The 21052-nt window shown below is 38.0% G+C and overlaps 1 long non-coding RNA gene across 1 annotated transcript; it reads left to right on the top strand.

Annotated features, from left to right (window-relative positions):
- Positions 1–1456: 1456 nt before the first annotated feature.
- On the top strand, positions 1457–20760 carry LOC119620292 (uncharacterized). Its single transcript, XR_005236841.1, has 4 exons — positions 1457–1633; positions 2889–3016; positions 6109–6190; positions 20642–20760. It is a non-coding gene; the product is annotated as an uncharacterized lncRNA (long non-coding RNA).
- Positions 20761–21052: the final 292 nt, after the last annotated feature.

Here is a 21052-nt window from a genome sequence, read left to right as displayed (position 1 = left end):
GATCCATCACTGAGTGATAAGTTGTTCTTCAGGGCATGACTGTATTACATAAAAATATATTGCATCAGGGTAAAGTCAAAGACGCTTTCTCAAAGAGGTTCAAAAATAGAGAGAATTAGAGAATAATCCAATGCATGAGAAATGTATTTCCCTCCTGAATTACAGTCCTTAAGTGAGCACAGCAGGTTCAGGGGTGGCTTGAATTTACACGGACATTCAAGCACTCTTGTTTCTCTCATTTTGTTACCCTGGCAACTCCCCAGAAGGAGCCCTGTCCTCATCTGTGTGGTCAAAAATGAATCCTGGATATATCAGGGTGGAAGAGAAACCAGATTCAGAGCATCAGTTTCATTTTAAGCAAAGGATACAGGAGTTGTACTGTATTCACATTCCATTTTTGAGAATATAGTCACTTGACTGTACCTAGTCTCAAAGGAGTTAGGAAAATGCAGTCTTAGGGTGGCATGTGGCATATGCCCAGAAGAAACGCAGAGAAGATTTTGGTCGACAATTAGCAGTTTCCACCACAAGGATTATGAAAGAGTGGTAATCGCTACGATATCCTGTCAAATTATTCTCCAACCTTACTTTCCTACTGGGGACTTTGTTTTCATTACTTCAGAGAAGGCCAAATTTAACTGCAGAGGAGACACTTCACTATTTTGTAATGCTGAGTCACTCATTCATGAGGCAATGTTGACCTCTGCCTAGAACAGAGGTAACATTAACAATGAGTGTAATGCTTGCTGCTAATTATTGCAATTCATGATCAAAATGTACTTTTCTTAATGCTTTGCAAACAGGTACAGATGTGTTCCAATTAACAGATTTTTGTCTACCTACTCATCTTCACCTGTGACATGGTACTGGGGAGTTGAGGGATGATTAAAAAACATAATAAAGATCTCTTCCTACATACAGCCCAACATTTCCCTATCCATCATCTCTTCCCCTTTAGAGGATTGCAGGAGAAGGCAATATAGAAGGATATGGGCCACATTTGCTGTGATTTAGTCATCAGGCCAAGAGGGATGTATGCTGCTAGACAGTGCCTTTCTTGTGGCAAGAAAGTACATGAGGGCAGCTTCAGATTTTCTCTGAGGATTAAGTTGAGGAAAATGCCCCTCTGCTGAGATTCCCCCAGAGACTGCAAGAGGATGAGTGTTTTACAGGGATACAGATAGGAGAGTACATTTATTTTGTTGACTAAGTGGTCACTCAATAAATGTTTACTGAAGTCAGCAATAGTATATACACACAAGGTCATCCATGTTAAGAGAAAAGGAAAATATTCTCACAACTCTTCAGAATTCCTTCCATAGAATCTTACTCATTGTTGGTTTCTTCTCTTAAGCTGGAGCTCAGCTTCAGGAGTACTTTTCAAAATATCATGTATTTTGCAAACTCTATATAACTCCATGTGTCATTTCATCCAGAAAACTTGTTTGTAATGCTCTTTTCTCTGGACTCTAAGCTGCTTGATGCCACCAGGCCTTGGGAAAAAGCTGGCCTTCTGATAGGATTGCTATTGAGTAACAAAAATTCTTGGATTCTGATAACATCTTTCATGCAGAAACTCAAAGCATCTCCCAAATTATAAGCCCATTCTTTTACTCTGTTCTACACTCTCACAGTGAGTGGAATGTTTGGGGTTTTTTTTTTTTTTCCTTCCAAGAATATTTCTCAAGTAGCAGAATCCACTTCGTTTCAAATTAAACCACCCAAATTAATGGTCCAATTCCCCATATAATACTAGGTTTAATCTCTGCACAGGCAGAAAGCTGGTCTTTGTAACTCCTGACTAGGACAGTCTAGGTTTTTAGTGCCAGTTCTATCATTTAGATTATGTAAGAACAGGCATCATAAATCTATGGAATGACTTAAATTGTAGCTAATCAACTGGCCAGAGAACCTAAGAGGGGTAGGGTCTAAGGTAGAATAAGGAAGAAGTAAGGAATATGACTTTCTTACTCCTCTCTCCTTTCCAGCATTTCTCAGTTGCAAGGGTGAGGAATGGATCTGTGCTTTATTAAAATAATTGGCAATGATTCCGGCTAGGGGCATGGCTGCCAGCAGCATTAGGTTCACCTCACCAGACACATGCAAAGAAGAAATAACTTTTGGAAACACAAGTTGCAGGTACTACCAGGATTATAGAAGGCATATCTTTCTCAATACCATTTGTGATTTCATCCAGATCTCTGGTGAGCTACCAAGGTAGGTCTACTGGAAAACTAAACAAACCAGCAACACCTTGAATTTGTGTGGCCATTTGTGTTCTTCACAGCATGCTCACATCTTTTATCTCAAGTGTTCTCACAGCAGCTCATGGGAGTACTAATAAGAGCTCGATTATTGAGCATTTACTATGTGCCAAGTGTACACATATTCACTTATTGACTCTTCACAACAATCCTGAGAGTTAGGTTCTATTGCTAGCCCCATTTTACAGATGATGCTTAGAGCGGTTGAGCTTCCTGAGTTCACACAGTGGTAAATGATAGAACCAGCACTAGAAACCTAGATTATCCAGAGCCCAGATGCTAAATCACTATATTATATGGGCTCAATGGCTTTTAGAGAATTTAAGTGACTAGGATCCAGTAGCGCTGGAGTTAAGACTTATTTGTCCTGCTTTTTCCTTATTTCAGCATTCTACTGTTTGGGGGAGCTCTTAGGCTTTGTGTTTAGATGACATTCTTTGCCTGAGTCCACTGTGGCTGTGATTTTCCCTCCTGTAGTTGCTCAGGAATCAACCTTTTCCAAGGTCAAGATTTGAAACGTTTAATTTTCTGCAAGTTGACATTTTACCATTTCATTTTACCATTCATAGTCCCAAAGCCTCCTGCAGCTTTTAAAGGAGTAATTTCAGATATCCACTCCCACAGCTCTAAGAACAACTCATTTCAATCTTGGGACCTTGACCAGAATTCAGGGAAACTAGCATGATCCTTTCAGTCTGACGTTTCATTCCATCTACTATCCAAAGCTGTTTCTACAAGGCATCACCTACGAGGTAAGAGGTGGGGAAAATTTTAGTTTTCCAGATGAAACCCTTTACCTGATGTTTTGTACTGGGAAAACAAAATGCCCAGATGACTAATGTTTCTTTTCTTTTCTTTTCTTTTCTTTTCTTTTTTTTGAGACGGAGTTTCACTCTTGTCGCCCAGTTGGAAGTGCAATGGCACGAACCTCTGCCTCCTGGGTTCAGGCGATTCTCCTGGCCCAGCCTCCCAAGTACTGGAATTACAGGCGCCCCCCACCACTCCCAGCTAATTTTTGTATTTTTAGTAGAGACTGGGTTTTACCATGTTGGCCAGGCTGGTCTCAAACTCCTGACCTCAGGCGATCCACCCGTCTCAGTCTCCCACCCGTCTCGGTCTCGTCTTGGAATTACAGGCGTGAGCCACCATGCCCGACCAACTAATGTTTCTTTATTCATTGGGCTATTTGGGGATCATGCAATTAGTGGAAAAATATGTTCCATAAGGTTTTGTCACTAAGGAATAGTAGTACAAACCCATCCAATCTAATCATAATACAAATTATTCAGTAGATCTGAAATAAGTCCCATAAGCCCAGGAAAAAGAGAAGTCTTAATGGCTTTGGAAGATTAATGTTAGAGGAGGGCCTAATATGGTTTTTTGATAACACACAAGTATTTATGAAGTAAAAAACAACAGAGCATGTGCAGTGGCTCATGCCCGTAATCCTAACACTTTGGGAGGCCAAGGTGGGCAGATCACTGAGGTCAGGAGTTTGAGACCAGCCTGGCCAACATGCTAAAACCCCATCTCTACTAAAACAAAACAAAACAATACAATACAATACAAATAAACAAAAATTAGCCAGGTGTGGTGGTATACACCTGTAATCCCAGCTACTTGGGAGGCTGGGGCAGAAGAATTACTTTAACTCAGGAAGTGGAGTTTGCTGTGAGCCAAGATGACCCCACTGCACTCTAGCCTGGATGACAGAGTGAAAACTCTGTCTGCAACAAAAACAAAGAAACAAACAAACAAAACAAATACAGGAGAAATATTTTTAGCAACTTAACTTGAAAGTCAACAAAATCATAGCAAGCTTCTAGAGACTTGTTCTTCAAAAAATTTTTTTAAATATTTGTGGGTACATAGGATGCGTATGTATTTATGTGGTACATGAGATATTTTGGTACAGGCATGCAATGTGTAATAATCACATATGGAAAATGGGGTATCCATCCCCTCAAGCATTTATCCTTTGTGCTACAATTTTATTACACTCTTTTAGTTATTTTTAAATGTACAATTAATTTTTTATCGACTATAATTATCCTGTTGTGCTATTCAATACTAGATCTCATTTATTCTTTTTATTTTTTGGTACCCATTAACCAGCCCCACTTCCCCCATCCCCCCACTACCCTTCCCAGCCTCTAGTAACCACCCTTGTATTCTCTATCTGCATGAGTTCAATTGTTTTGATTTTTAGATCCCACAAATAAATGAGAACATGTAATGTTTGTCTTTCTGTGCCTGGCTTATTTTGCTTAACATAATGACCTCCAGTTCTATGCATGTTGTTGCAAATGACAGGATCTCATTCTTGTTTATGGCAGAATAGTGCTCCATTGTGTATATGTACTACATTTTCTTCATCCATTCATCTGCTGATGAAGACTTACGTTGTTTCCAAGTCTTGGCTATTGTGAACAATGCTGCAATAAACATGGGAGTGCAGATACTTCTTCTATATTCTGATTTCTTTTCGTTTGGGTATATTATATACCCAGTACTGGGATTGCTGGATTATATGGTAGTTCTATTTTTAGTTTTATGAGGAACCTCCAAACTGTTAGAGACTTTTTCTTGGTGACTGTTGATTCAAGACCATCTTGAAAGGATGTTAAAGGGGTTACTTGGCTGAATATTTATTTTCCCTAGTTTCTTAAATTCTGTATCTTTACCTATTGGTGATTTAGTTTTGAACTGGCCAAAATCTAGAGTTTTCAAGAGCTAATCTAGTACAAGATATTTAAAATTAAATGCAATGATGTTGATCTATTCTGTTAAACACGAGTGCAGTGATTCCCCTTTAAAAAATATGCATAAAACCCATGAGTCAAGGCCAATAAGAAGTCTAGAGACTATTCTAGAGAAAAGTAAGGCTACTTTTTTTTTTTATATGATGGCAAAGTGTAAAGCATTATTGGCACATTTAATTTTCTTTAGCTACTTCATAAAATTATCAGTAGTTAGCCATCTTCAATATACTCGATATAGAATGGGATGGAAAGAAGAAAAAAGTTAAGATTTAGTGAGCGATGTCTGTATATTGAGAAATCATATTAAAAAGCATAAAGAGCTTTATGATAGATGAGCGAAAGATTTTAAAATCTGTTGCCTTCCCCCATTGTCTACTGTTATCTCCAGATACTACAACTCACATAGAGCAGAACCATCCCTCAACCTGTACTGTTCACTTATGGACTACAGTGTATGAGAGAAATTAAACTCCTCACACATTACTCTATTCTCTAATCCTATGTAATTTTTGATCTCTTTGAAAAAACATCTTAGACTTTCCTTGATGTAATGCTTCAGCTAATTGATTTAGATTGACATCCTTGCCCTAGCCCAAAGGAATCAGCTGTTTTGGTGTGCATCACTCAGGCAGCTTGCTTCTTGGAAGTCTGATGTCCAATCTATTGGTAGTATTGAAAATCATAGAATAAAAAAACAAATAAGTCCTTTGGACAAGAAAGCATCAGCAGGAAACTCCTTTCCAGCTCCCTTACTCCTGTGATGATGGGATGGGGCTACTGCTGTGAAGAGACTGGGCAATTTATAGTAATATTTTGACTCATAAGGTTTTCATGAAAACCACTCTTCCTTGGTCAAGTTTAGACAGGTTCAGCACCTGGGAGCGCCAAATACTATTAAAGTCTCCTAAGATTCTGCTGTCCCTTAGTCCTTGTTGCCATTTTTCCTAGGACCCCAAGTGGCCATAACAAGTTTATAAAGGAGGTGATATTCCTGTTTACTTTAATATTATGTTTCATAGCCCCTTTTACATTTACTTTTCTGACAATACTCCAAAATAGATAATTCTCTGCTTATTTTACAGACAATAAAACAAACCCTCCGAAAACAGGAAATTTGCCAGAAGCTGACAAGCTGGGAAGAAATAAAATCAGGATTTAAGCCAGGTGAGTTTGCCTCCGGAGTCCAAGACTTTCCCACTGGCTCTTCCCTCTTCTTCCTTCTGTGTCATGTTGGCTCTCTTCTGCTGCTGCCTAAGCAAAGGATTAGCATTTAACAGGGGTTGGGAGGGATGCCAAGATGAGAACACCACCAAGTGGAGAGAACAGAGCTTCTTGCTCAAGGACTCTCCCATATGCCGAGTCAGCTCAATGAGCTGGGAGGCAGAGTGTGCAATGGAAAAGCAACAGGTCTTCACCACTAAGCAGCATACAAATTCCATCTCCACCATTACTGAGTGGTATCTACTGCCAGGATCGGTGTGGTTGCATGTGACATCAGACTCCTAGAAGACCACATCATCCGTGGATCACAGCCTCTCCATTAAATCACTAACTTTCTCCAAAGTGTGTGTTCCTGACTCCTGGTCTACACTCCAACTCTATCTTAGAGCTGAACCCTTTTCTGCAACCAAGGCTGGTTATCAGATGGCCCTGACCCTCTTCTCCTAGTCCTGATGGGCCTGAGAAATCTTCATGGTAGCATCTTACCACCAATCTACTTCGTTTTCATTTTTGGTCAAGATTAGAAGTGTACTTTCCATGTCTTGAACTTCCTGATTTAGACTGCAGATTATTCTTAGTTTCCTCTAACCTTGCTCCTATAGCAGTAGCTTACTCCAGTCCAGCAAGAAACTACCAGCCTATGACATGGCTGTGGCTCCAAGATCATTTCACAGGTAGCCCTAGGGCACTTGCTAGCTTCACTGGGCATTAAAAGGGGCTTGAACTCACCTGGGTGGATCACCACTTTCCTCTCTAGAGTGGTGAGGGCAAAGTGGGGATTCTCCAAAACAAATAGATAAACCACCACTCTCCTAGGAAACACCTTTCTTCCCAACCAGTGGTCATTCAATGCCTACATTTCAACAGGCAGTAACAGATTTTCTGAAGGTTTGGGGAGAAAAGGAGAAAAGCGGGTAGATTGAGAGTATCACTACAATCCCATAGAATAGATTCCACATCACAGGCTATGATTTCTGGAATCAGCTTCTCTCTTGACAGCAGAGTTCCTATTACATCTTCAAAGAAATATATTAGTTACTAAATCCTTTAAAACATTTTATTATGAAAAATTTTAAACATATACAAAAGTGGATAGAATAGTATAATGAAGTATCATGTAACCATCACCAGCTTTGACAATTGAAAATTCATGGCTAATCTTGTTTTGTGTATACCCCATTTGCTTCTCCCATGTCCTGGATTATTTTTATACAAATTCCAGAGTTTATATCACTTTATCCATGAATATTTGATATATATCTTTTAAATATAAGGATTCTTTTTTCAAAGAAAAAAACCACAATGCCATTATCACACCCTCACATTAATAATAATTCAATATTATCAAATACTCAGTCTTCATATTTTCCTGTTTCCCAAGAGATCATTGTTTTTTACAATCAATTTCTTCAAATCAGAAACCAAAATGCGCACATTACACGTTAATATGTCATTAAAGTCCCATTGATATATATGCACCTTTTTCTTCTTTTTCTCGTAATTAGTTGAAAAAAGTAGATAATCTGTCCTGTAAAATTTCCCACATTCTGAATTTTTCTGATTGCCTTCCTGTGATATCCTGTCTCCTGTATTTCCTGTAAAATTGATAGAGGGCTCAATAAGAATCTTGCTCAATCCTCTTTTTTTTTTTTTTTTTTTTTTTTTTTTTTTTAAGAGACTGGGTCATTCTGTGTTTCCTAGGATGGAGTCCAGTGGCTATTTACAGGTGTGATCATTTATAGCTCACTGCGGCCTTGAACTCCTCCTAGCCTCAAGCAATCCTGCCTCAGCTTCCTGTGTAGCCAATTTTCTATAAAAATATTTAATAGTTTGTGTTGTATATTTTCTTTTGCATTATATGATGAGGCATAGAGTGTATGATTGTTTCCCTACTTGTAATGTTAAATTTGATCAGTGTGTTCTGGTATTGTCAGCTTGATCCTTTCTTTATATAATTCCTCATTAAGTTTTTTTTATCTAATGGTTTAGAAGTCATTCAGGGTCTTTGCCCAAATTCTTTATTTCATTAGGGATTGCAAAATGGTGACATGTAAATTCTGTTATGCCTTCTGCATTTATTAGCTGCAACTTATTAAAACAAAAACAACCCAAAAAGCCTTCCCTTATCAACTATTTGGTGATGCTGAGATATGGTTCTTATGGAAAAAGTATGATAAATGCTTGGTTCTGTCTCCCCTCACACTCTTTTTTGTTACCAGTTTCCAAAAGGTGACTAGTGAGCATTTTTAAGTATCATTATAAACACACGTATTTTAAAACATATTTAATTTCTTTTATCATACTGAATGCTAATATTTCTGTATAGATAGCATTCTTTAAATTGTAGGTATGGATATGCAAATACAAGCAATGGAAGGCCAGCGCAGTGGCTCACGCCTTGTAATCCCAGCACTTTAGGGGGCCAAGGTGGGAGGATCACTTGAGCCCAGGAATTCCAGGCTGCAGTGAGCTAGGATTGTGTCACTGCACTCCAGCCTGGGTGACAAAGCAAGACCCTATTTCTAAAAAAAATAAATAAAAAGCTAAACATTGAACAGAGCCAAAAGGACGGTTTAGAGCTGTCCAGGAAGAAGGAGACCCATTTAGGGAGCAGTGGAAGGTTAATGAGTAATGGACAGACTAAGGAGAATACAGAACCACGGAGCCAGCATTGGGCAACTGCAGTAAGAATACTTTTAGTTGGAACTAAACAGGTAGCTCTGGGAGCTGGTGAGGAAGGCGGAGTGAACCCAGGATCAAAGGGAGAAATATGAGCCAGCAAACCCAGAAGGGAACTTGAGAGACAGCTTTTGAATCAGAGTAAGGAGTTAAACTAAACAGCAACCTAATTTAAGCAAAAACTGCTGTGCATCTGTACATTGGCAAACTACATTAGTATAAATGCAAAGATAGTCTCATCTCTATTGTTATGCAGTCCTGCTGGTCTTGTATTACACTTCAGAGATTCAGAAGAGCGAAGTAGCACAAAGATGGGGAAGAAGGAGGAGGAAGGGCCTTGGGTTCAAGAATGTAATCTCTGGAGAAGTCTTTCAGTGCTCCTTTTTTCTCAGGCAGCAACTCAAAGACACTAGAAAACTTCTTTGGAGACTGTCTGAGATCTGTACTATCCTTACAGAAAGTCATAGTTGATGTAAATATTTTTGTATTCTGTTTTAGGCTAATATAACAATGTATATTACTTAAGAATGATTGTTAAGATTTTTATCATTAATTTTAAGAGAAGGTATAGTAAAATCATCAGAGATTATAAAGTAAGAGAGGATCTTAAAGGTCATATAGTTGTAGTCTTAAATGAAAATATTAAGACAAAATCCTCATTCCATTTTTTAAAAGTTGACATTTAGATGAACAAATTCAACAGAATGCCAAGCTGTTTTGCCTCCTGGGCATAAAAGAAATACTAGCTTGGTGAAAGAGTTTTAGCAATAAAAAGTAACAAGAAAAACAAACATAACTCACAACCATTATAAATTTTCCTTGAAAGGGGCATTCTCGTATTTTATGAAATTAGAGATTGCTTAAACTATTTCCATTTTTAGAATTGGTAGTTTCAAGTCAGTCTGTAAAATATTAGCACCGAGGCCAGGATTTAGCATGAATACAGAAGTATTGTTTAACTGAGATAGAAACTCAAATGTAAATTTGGGTAAGATCATATTTCCTTGATATTTTATTTTTCTTTATTAAACATAGCTTCACTTATCTATCCTCAAATAGAAGATAGAAATTTTGTGCTTTTAAAAACTGCTACTTTTTGGGCTTCTATTATTCTTTCTTTTATTGTAAAAGTAATACAAAGACCTCTAAAAAACAGAAAGATTACCAAACATAGTATATTTCCACTTAAAATGCTGTGACCATGTGTGGCCTGCATTATGACAAATGGTCATAGCCTTAATTTCAGCCTGTGTTTTCCATTTTCAGCTGCTAAAGAAAGCACGTTTTTCAAAATTGTCCCCCAAAATCACATTAATTGTTAAAAATATTACTTTTGAAAGTATTTTTCACTTTCTTAAGGTAAACTTCATCAGAAAGACTGAGTATTTTAGGGCAAGGTCATGCATGATGTTGGAGCTTACTCCTCATCAATGTTTCTTTCTGGATATGTGATCCATGTTCTTTAAGGAAAGGCTAGATAAGCATCAATAAATTCAAATGTAAATCTGAAAAGGAACATTTAAACATAACACATTATTCAAAAGAATGTATATGGGACAACTATTTTAAGGAATATCTCTTAGGGAAATATCATCTACTTAAAATTTGTGTATATGTGTGTTCATCCCTAGATGATACCAGAATAACCATTAAAGTGTCATCTTTTTTGGTTTGTTTTCTTGAGATGGGATCTTGCTCTGTCACCCAGGCTGTAGTGCAGTGGCATGATCACTGCAGCTTTGACCTCTTGGGCTTAAGCTATCCTTCTACCTCAGCCTCTCAAGTAGCTGGGACTATATGGGTACACCACCATATCCAGCTAATTTTTTTAATTTTCTTTGCAGAGACGGGGTTTCTCTGTGTTGCCCAGGCTGGTGTTGAACTCCTGGCCTCAAGTAATGTTTCCACCTCAGCTTCTCCAAAGTGCTGGAATTACAGGCATGAGCCACCATGCTTGATTGTGTGTCATCTTCTGAGGTATTATTTTGAGGACATAAATAAAGAATTCCACAATCAGTTTCTTTAAAAAATTTTGGATTTAAGATCCTCTTCTCCCCTACAATAATTTTAAAATATAATTATAATATGCTGTACAGACACTTATGGGTTAAAATGAACCAGATGCTATGTCCTTGCATTGTATGTCAGAACACTAAACCAATAATATAAAATGTTTATTCAAACAGCAGTAAGATACAAATTCTGAATGCATCATTGTTTTTATTTTAGCAGAAATAATATTTTAACTATTTCATGGGAACAGTGCACATCAATGACCAATAATTTTGAAGTCATTATCACATCAAATAAATATGACTTATCTACATACGAAATATCTTAAAGATATGACATATCAATAGAAGATTTCATTCCAAAAATAGTTACTGAAATTTCATCAGCTAGGCTTGAAAACATGTCTTATTATGTAGTCACGCTTCTGAAGACATGAGTTATTCTGTAACCAACACCCACCTCCCTACACTGTCCTAACCGAAGGAGCCAGCAGTCGTTGGAAACTGTTTACTCTTGGAAAAGACTGTTACATTCTTTTTTTTTTTTTTTTTTTTGAGACGGAGTCTCGCTCTGTCGCCCAGGCTGGAGTGCAGTGGCGCAATCTCGGCTCACTGCAAGCTCCGCCTCCCGGGTTCACGCCATTCTCCTACCTCAGCCTCCCCAGTAGCTGGGACTACAGGCGCCCGCCACTGCGCCCGGCTAATTTTTTTCTATTTTTTAGTAGAGACGGGGTTTCACCATGGTCTCGATCTCCTGACCTTGTGATCCGCCCGCCTCGGCCTCCCAAAGTGCTGGGATTACAGGCGTGAGCCACCGCGCCCGGCCGACTGTTACATTCTTTGTCAAAGTAAAAACATATGGAAAAATTGACTGACCTGATTTACATAAGAATTATTGATTGTTTTAAATTACCCTCCCCTCTTTACTTTTGTGGAGTGAAGCAAAATATGTAGACAAAGATAGAGTAACAGGTGTGTGTGTGTGTGTGTGTGTGTGTGTGTGTGTGTGTGTTCGTGTTCCTAAAAGGTTACTTTAAACTGTAGATAAGGTTAACTTTCTAAAGAGAGTATCTCTGTGCTTCTCCATGGATCAGTGATGTGGTCATTTTTGACCTCTTGCAGCACAGCTCCAATAATAAAAAATTTCAAGTTAAGCTTGCCATTCATTCCAAAGCAAAACTCACTTTCAGATGATTATCAGAACAAAAGCTCAGTAAACAAACTTTTGAACCGTGAAACAAATAACTCCCAGGTGGTCAGGCAATTCCAGCATTCATTTTGGAAAAAGGAAAATGTTGCCATAGAAGTAAGCCTGTGTCAACATCCAGTTCTATTAGCTCGTTTCCCTCCTCACCTTAGAAGTCGTAGGATAACCAAGGCAGTTCCTAGATGCCAACAAACATTAGTTGTTGTTGTTTATAATGTAGTAATAATTACTTCCAAGTAGATATTGAATATCATCATATAACTAAGTATGGCTTGAGGAACGTGAAAGGAAGAGAAGCAGAGGAAATGTGTTTCTGTTGTCTACCTTGTAGGAGTGGAACATGGGGTTTTGTCTAGTTGCACATTTTAACTCCAATCAGCTGGCAGAATTGCCTTCTCCCAGTCTGGCCGAGCTTGTGGGTTTCTGTCCAAGAGTGAGGATTTAGCTGACATAGAAAGCGTGGAAATGAGTTCATCCCTTCCAGCCTGGATTTACTGCATCACAGGGACAGCTCTTCAGTTACCCGTTACAGAGGTTCAAGTGGTACTCCATCAGCTGGTGTAATGAAGAAAGTAAAATCAGGAAATGCAAAATGGAATGGGCTACCGCTTTACAAAATTTCTGACTTTGTTTTATAGGTTATTTTATTACCATCTTTACTTGTTTCGAGGCATTGGAAAACTAAGTACTGTGTTCATAACCATTTACATGTGATTTGACGATGAAGATGGAGCTGTTAAATAAATACTGCAGTGTTTTGTTTTTAATACCACCTGTGTATGCTAATGATTATATATTTATAAGTTAGTCTTTCAGGCCAGGCATGGTGGCTCATGCCTGTATTCCCAGCACTTTGGGAGGCCAAGGTGGATGGATAGCTTGAGCTCAGGAGTCTGAGATCAGCCTGGGCAACACGGTAAAACCCCATCTCTACCAAAAATACAAAAAATTTAGCTGGGCATGGTGGTGTGCGCCTGTGGTCCCAGCTACTCGGGAGGCTGAAGTGAGAGGATCACTTGAACTTGGGAGGTGGAGGTGGCAGTGAGCTGAGATCATGCCAGTGCGCTCCAGCCTGGGCTACAGAGAAAGATCCCATCTCAAAAAAAAAAAAAAAAAAAAAAGTCTTTTCTCCATAAAAGGTAGAATTTATAATTCTTTTGTATTCATAAAGCACCTGTTCCAACACTGGATAACTTATAATCCTATGGTTCCTTGATTACTTGATTACAATGTATTTGTTTAACATTTTGAATGGTAGCTATCTTTATAATTATATTATTAGAAAACTTGTATATCTCAGAAGTAGATTCTAGTAGAACAATATTTAATTTAAAAACTAATAACAGTTAATGTATGGCACACTTATTATGTTCCACAAAGTAATTACTATTATTATCCCCATTTTACAGACAAGAAAACTGAGGCTCAACAAGATTGCTTGAATTTGCACAGATGATAAGTGATGAAACTGGGGCTCCAGCACAGTTCTGTGTGATTCTATGCTGCTAACCACTACACTGTGTTGTCTCTCATATTTATACATTTGATGCAAGCCTTCCATACTTAAGTTTCTAATCCCCAACTTTAAGTTTTTCCAATTTAAAAAAGGGGGTGGCCAGGGGCGGTGGCTCAAGCCTGTAATCCCAGCACTTTGGGAGGCCGAGACGGGCGGATCACGAGGTCAGAAGATCGAGACCATCTGGCTAACATGGTGAAACCCCGTCTCTACTAAAAAAAAAAAATACAAAAAAGAAAAAACAAAACTAGCTGGGCGAGGTGGCGAGCGCCTGTAGTCCCAGCTACTCGGGAGGCTGAGGCAGGAGAATGGCATAAACCCAGGAGGCAGAGCTTGCAGTGAGCTGAGATCACTTCCACTGCACTCCAGCCTGGGCGGCAGAGCGAGACTCCGTCTCAAAAAAAAAAAAAGGGGGGAGTGATGTGTTGCAGGAAAGGATTTCGTATGGGAAAGAAGTGAGGTTGTCCTTGATTCCTTGAATTTATTTGCTCGCCAATGAGGGCTGGAGTGTTTTCTGTCTTTGTTACTGTCTGCACTTTCAAGGAAAAGAAAGTCTTCTCATCGGTGATATCAGAGTGTACCAAGAAAGATCAGTTGCTGATATTTGGAATAATACAGATCCCTGTAAATACCAATGATTTTTATCAGATTAAGAAGTCAGGCAGTCTCAGAATCAAATCCAATTCCAAGGTTGCAAATAGAGCTGTAAGAAAGAAAAAGAAAAATGTAATATTGTGGCTGGTAATTTTTGTCCTTTTTCACTGCGGACGTGAATATTTTGTTTAAAGATTTAGTTGGGCAACAGCAGCTTCAGAGAATTCTGCGAGATGGAGTTTGTCTCTAGAGACCCCTTCAGTATTAGCTGGCTCCCTACTTGCTGGTTGGGCAGTGTCTTCCTGCTGCCTGTCCAGGGATCCTCCCATTCCCTCCTTTTAAGTCTGTCTTCTGAAAAACAACTGCGTATCTGATTTCTACCATCTTTCTAGTCTCCTGGCAATTTTTACCTGCTGAGCGGGTTATTAGTTGGTTACAATGCAATGACCCCATCTCTGATTATGTCATGACCGATGCTAACATGTTAACATGCTACATACTCCAGGTATGGTTTAATGTGGATTTCATGGACACCATGTCTTGACTCAAAGATTCTCTTTCTAGGAGAGAGAAGTATAATCATAATAGAAAGTGTATTTTATTATAAAATAGAATAAAAAACAATACCACAGTGGATTAATACCCTGGGATACTGGGGTATTTAATTTAGAGACAGGACAAAAATTATTGCTCAGAAAAGAACATGTCAAATAATTGGGATTATTAAAGAGATTACATGCAAAAACCATAATAACACTTAAGTCTCCTGACTCTAATCTGTACTTTAGTTAACAGATCCCCCCCGCCCCGTGTGAAGAATATATGCAGCTGGACGCAGTGGCTCACGCCTGGCTGAGCCCAGCACCCTGGGAGGCTGAGGCAGGTGGATCACGAGGTCAGGAGTTTGAGACCAGCCTGACCAACATGGTGAAACCCCATCTCTACTAAAAATATAAAAATTAGCCAAGGGTGGTGGCACATGCCTGTAATCCCAGTTACTCAGGAGTCTGAGGCAGGAGAATCGCCTGAATCCGGGAGGTGGCGGTTGCAGTGAGCCAAGATCGCTCCAGTGCACTCCAGCCTAGGTGACAAAGTGAGACTGAGTCTCAAAAAAAAAAAAAAAAAAAAAAAAAGCTGGCCAGGCACAGTGGCTCATACCTGTAATCCCAGCACTTTGGGAGGCTGAAGAGGATGACTAGCTTGAGCTCAGGAGTTCAGGACCAGTCTGGGCAACATGGCAAAACTTTGTCTCTAACAAAGATACAAAAAAATTGCTGGGAGTGGTGGCACACGCCTGTGGTCCTAGCTACTCAGAGGATCTCTTGAGCCTGAGAGACGGAGGTTGTAGTGAGCTGAGATTGTGCCACTGCACTCCAGCCTGAGTGACAGAGTGAGACCCCATCTCAAAAAATAAAAATAAAAAATAAAAGAATTTATGCTACAGTATAAAAGGTTATCCTCCCCCCTTTGTGTCTCAATAAATCTAGAGCTGTAACATAATCATGAACAAGACATTTTTATTCTTGGGTTAGTAGATATAGCTTAATAAATTATATTCTTTTGAACAACTATTGGAGCAGTGAAAATTGCTAGTCATCTTCCATTTCAACTGAAAGCCTTCCTCTGAACAAGTTGTTAGGACATGTTCAGAGATGCCTATCATGAGAACTTATAATAGGATAAATTAACTGTGGGAGAAGAAGGTAGGGATTAGTCACTCACAGGTTGGCAGCATAAAGACAAGGTAAAGGGCTGCACACCAGGCTGACAACCATAAGATGAACTAGCATCCTGCCTTGGTTTGAGTGGGTGCTTATTTCTTAATGACTTTATGAATTTTCCAGACTTTGATAATAATGCTACAAAAGCGAAGAAAGAGGTTAAGTACATAAGTTGTAAAAGAGATTTAAAGAGTTTCTCTATTTGTGGTATATTCCTTTAGGATTAGTTTCCCAATAGAGAGAACAATGGTTAATTGGATAAAATATAAAACTACAGGCAAGTAAATACAAACATGTCAAGTATCAAATGCTAACTCAATGAGCACACTCTTGTCTTGTTATGTAACTGCTTGAATATCTCAAAAATACCTGCTCTAGGGTAAATTCTTATTAGATAACTATCCTGAGTTTTAAAGTATCCAATGATAACCAATAAATCTGTTACCTATAGGGTTACATGATTTACTTAGTGCTTCTGAGACAAATCTCATACTAACAAGTATTTTATCACTAACAATCTCACCAGTCTCCCAGAATATCCTATGCTTGCATGGGCTACTGTGGGTATGACTTTGTAGGAAGTTGAGTGAATTAGAAGTGATGTTAGCTACACAAGAAAGGAAAGAGTCAGTCTGATGCTGAACGAGTTTGGAAGCAACAATGAATATTCAAAAAGGAAAATATCATTTTCTCTCTGGAATAGAGATAGTAGAAGTTGACAAATGCAGAAGTGGCTACTCTTAAAATCCCAATCCATTCAGGCTTTGCAAAATCTGAATAAGGTCCAATCCCCCCAGGATTACTGATGTGTATAATCAGAAGAGGGGATGGTCAGAGAGGACATATTCAGAGGACTAAGTAAAGATAAATTACATGATGATCTTTTCTGTTACAGTCCTTCTTTCTTTTTCTGTTCTTATCCTTGTTTAACGTAACAGAGTGGGCTCCTAAGTTTCGCTGGTGGCACCAGCCAGTATCCAATTCATTGCCCATTATTTGCAGAAGGCATGATTATTTTTTTCCATAATACATGTAAGCCCAATATATAGAATCCTTGAAGTATTTCTCATTGCTCCTAACATGCTAGCCTAATTACAACTTTCTTGTTAAGGGTTGTTTCAAAATATACAGACCTATCTGAATATTCCTGATTTTTTTTTTTTTTTTTAATGGAGACAGGGTCTTGCTATATTACCCAGACTGGTCTTGAACCGGGCTCAAGTGATCTGCTCACCTCGGCCTCCCAAAGTACTGGGATTACAGGTGTGAGCCACCATGCCCAGACTATTTCTGGTATTTTATATTATGTCCTTAATACCTTTTTGAAATTAACAGAAAAGTTTCTAAAATGCAGTGGTTCATCTCTCAGACCTCGTTATTCTGTCCCCATAATGTGTATCACAATAAAAATGACTGACAAAGGACTTTGAATACAAGTGAATATAGAAGCTCTATGCAAATATGCCTGTGGAATCAAGAGAAAGAAAGAAAAAGCTCTTGGAATTGTTTATGCTTTCTTTCATCTGAAGTGCGATTTTCTCTGTACATCAGATAACATATTGATTTTAGTGTACTTCAATTCTCAATTTTCCATAAACCATAAAAACCTTAATGACTTCTCCAAAGCTCAAGTGAGAAACAATCAATTAATTTTCCCAGCAGTTCAACTCTGTCAAAATTAAAGTGCTGTTTTAATGAATTTTTCAGACATTTAGGCTCTACACAGCAGCAGTTTAATGCCAAAAAGTCTTTCTTTGACCATTTCAGGAAAAGTTTAAATATATACCAATTAAACAGAAAGTTCAAATGTTTTAACCTTTATAATAGGCATGAAAATGCAAGTCACTTTACATGGCATATTTCTAGAGCTTAACCTAATGCTAAGTCTACAGCAGCTCTGAACAGAACTGTTGCAGAATCATCCATAATATAACAGTGAAATGCACCAGCTACTACACATGTGATGCCATTCCTCCATGTTGTGATTTGAGGGAACACACACACACACACACACACACACACGATTGTCCTACTTCCCTCCATAGGTCTGATATCTAAAAATTCCCACTGCCAATACTACCTCTTTGAAATGAGCCATTTTTTAAAAGGCCATAGTAAAATAGTAAAAATTCTCAGAAGGGAAAAGAGGATAGGAAATTAACATGCTTTCATTTGCACGATAATGACCAATAATACATTAGCACACATTAATTTATCGGATTACTTAACTTTCACTTAGAAAGCAGGGATTACAATTGGGACAGGTGCAGTTTGGAATGGTGGAAAGCAGGTGGCAACAGGGAAGTCTCCAGGGAGACAGAACAAATAGCAGTGATGGAAAAGAAGGTTCTGAGAAGGGTAAGGATTTGCAAAGGCTGGAAGTAGCTTCAAAGTAAGGTTTATTTCAGGCTGCTCTGAATATGACGAAGAAGAATAAAACACTGGAATATTAATTGAGCTGTGAAATGAGTTAAAAATAGAACTAAATTACAGACAGATAGGAAACTCTAAGTTTCATTTGTAGAAGAATATGGATTGCGCTTTCAATAAAAGTTCAGTGATGTTGCTTGCTTGATACAATCTGCTTCATCTGGGGCATGAGAGAATCCACAGTGATTCTAAGAGGAGACCTTCATGGCATTTCATTTAGGGCCTGTTCAGGTTTTTCTGTTCTGTTTTTGGTTTGTATTTGATTTTTCTGGTTTGTTTGTTTTTGTCACTTGGATTATAATGTAAAATTTACTTAATGACTTAGTGAATTTAGGGAAGCTATCTCGAAGCTTCTTTATCTTGTTTATAATATTCTCTTTGCACAAGACTGGATCTGTTACAGTTCCTTTACGAGGAGGAGGCACTTTCACACACAACCATTAAACAGTCTAATTTGCCATTTGGCCTGTTTCCTGTTAGATTTCAAGGTGGTTGTAGACAGTCACATTTCTTAGTGCTCATCTAATCTACTCTTTCTTACAATTTTGAGTTAATTCCTTTGTCTGCCTGTTAATCATTTATAGGCATTTCCATAGGATAGGTCTTTTCGAATCTCCCACAGGACTGACTGCAAAGTGCAGTGCTAGAGGACCTTGTGTGTCAAGCCCTGGGACTTCTTCACCTACAGAAAGCAGGTTGGTATTCTTTCTTGGAAGCTGACCTGCCTCACAGTTGCTGTAATAGAAGGAGAGGGCTATTATCTTTTGAACTGAATGCAGTTATTCCACCCCCACCATCATTTCCAGCCACACCTAAAGCTCAGGCAACTGTGTGGGTGGGCAAACAGAAGGAGCTTATTATTGTTCATGACATAAATAAAAACCAAGAGGCAACCCAGTCACCAAGTGCAGGAAAGAAAATCATATCATAAATCTCATAAATTATTTTCCATTTACATAACCAGTAGCAAATATCACTTGTAGTGCTTAAATAATGTAAATATAAACTAGGAGTGACTCTTTTCATGGATCTTAATGAAACATCGTATATAATAAGTATGGAATAAAAAGGCTCATTGAACAGATTTTAAAAAGTCAAAGATAATATAAACAAATGCTCATACATGCATAATACATATGTGTCAGGCACTTTATGTTCATTGCCGAAACTGAAGTTTTGCAGGTTGTAAAAATAAATAAGCTTACAAATCCCTAAGGGGTATTAAGAAAAATCTTTTGGTACATCAGACAAACTGATCTCAGGTTGATGTTCCTGGGGATTTCAATAGATTGGCTGGTCTTACCCCACAACTAGTGTGGAGATGAATATTACTTAGTGATAAGTTAAAGGGAAAATAGATTTGTCTTTACAAAATGCTTTTGTTCATACTCTTTACTGAGATGCCCTGCAATTATGATATAATCTATTTGCTTCATTCCAGATGTTTAGTCACTGTTACTTTGAAATAGGCTGGTGAACATTATTGTGTATTTCTTACCCATGGACAAAGGAAAATTTTAGAAAACCACATCATTTGTAAATGGTTACATTGACAGAAGCAAGAATGAAACTCAAACTTCTCTACTTCAATTTCTTAGCCTATTTACTACAGAATCGCTGATAGATATACCAATTCCTAGAGTGGTCTAGAAAAATCTCAAGTTTGCGTTTGTTTTCTCTGTTTTTAAAAACAATATTTACTAAAATTTTTGTATTAAAATTTAATATTGCTTTTTAAGAAAAATGTTAGAATGTATTAAAACAGAAGAATAAAACTCACAGATACTGTTAATAGATAGGACACATTTTGATGCATCTCTTCCCTTCTAAGAAAAGTTTGATTCATACTATATATACACACTGGTTTTCATTAATCTAGGCGGTCACCTTTATTAACATCCGTCAATACTTTATGCACTATTACAAAATAAACAAAAAATTATGCCAGGACTATGATGCAATGCTTAACTACTAAGAATTATTATTTTATACTTGTTGAAAGAAATCCTTTAGACATAGGTTTTATCAAATATCTTCACTTACATAATAAAAAATAAGTGAAACTAATTGTCTAGGTATTACTAAAACTTTTTCACGTTCAAACTTTAATTCTTATGATTCACTCTATGATTCAGACTTTTCAATGTTTGTGGTTTTCCACACAATATCTTCTGTTTCAGCTAGGGTATTGGCAAGACAGCATTTCCTGAAAGAGTGTTCTGTTATTGTTTCTAGAACTTGGCTTCAAGCTGACCTCATCCCACCTGCAAGTCTTAATACACTTGGACATGCCATGAAATGGCAAGAAATATTAAGATTTTAGATATGTAAAAATATTAAAATTTTGCCTCTTAAAATCTGTGAAGTACAGTATATGTAACCCATTTTTGTGGTAAATGTTATAACATGAGATTTACTACTATCTTTTAAATTATGATGGTTAAAGGCTCTACAATAGTCAATTTAACTTATTTAAGCAATCCTCTATTATTGAACATTTAGAATCTTTCCCACTTTTTGCTGTTATAAATAAAGGTATGATAGTCATCTGCAAGCATAAACCTTTGGTCACATCTTTTATTCTTTCTTTTTTTCTTTTCCCTCCCTCCCTCCCTCCCTCCCTCCCTCCCTCCCTCCCTCCCTCCC

The sequence above is a fragment of the Chlorocebus sabaeus genome, chromosome 11 (genome assembly GCF_047675955.1).
Source record: "Chlorocebus sabaeus isolate Y175 chromosome 11, mChlSab1.0.hap1, whole genome shotgun sequence".
Classification (NCBI taxonomy): domain Eukaryota; kingdom Metazoa; phylum Chordata; class Mammalia; order Primates; family Cercopithecidae; genus Chlorocebus; species Chlorocebus sabaeus.
This window is presented reverse-complemented; position numbering and strand designations above follow the sequence as displayed.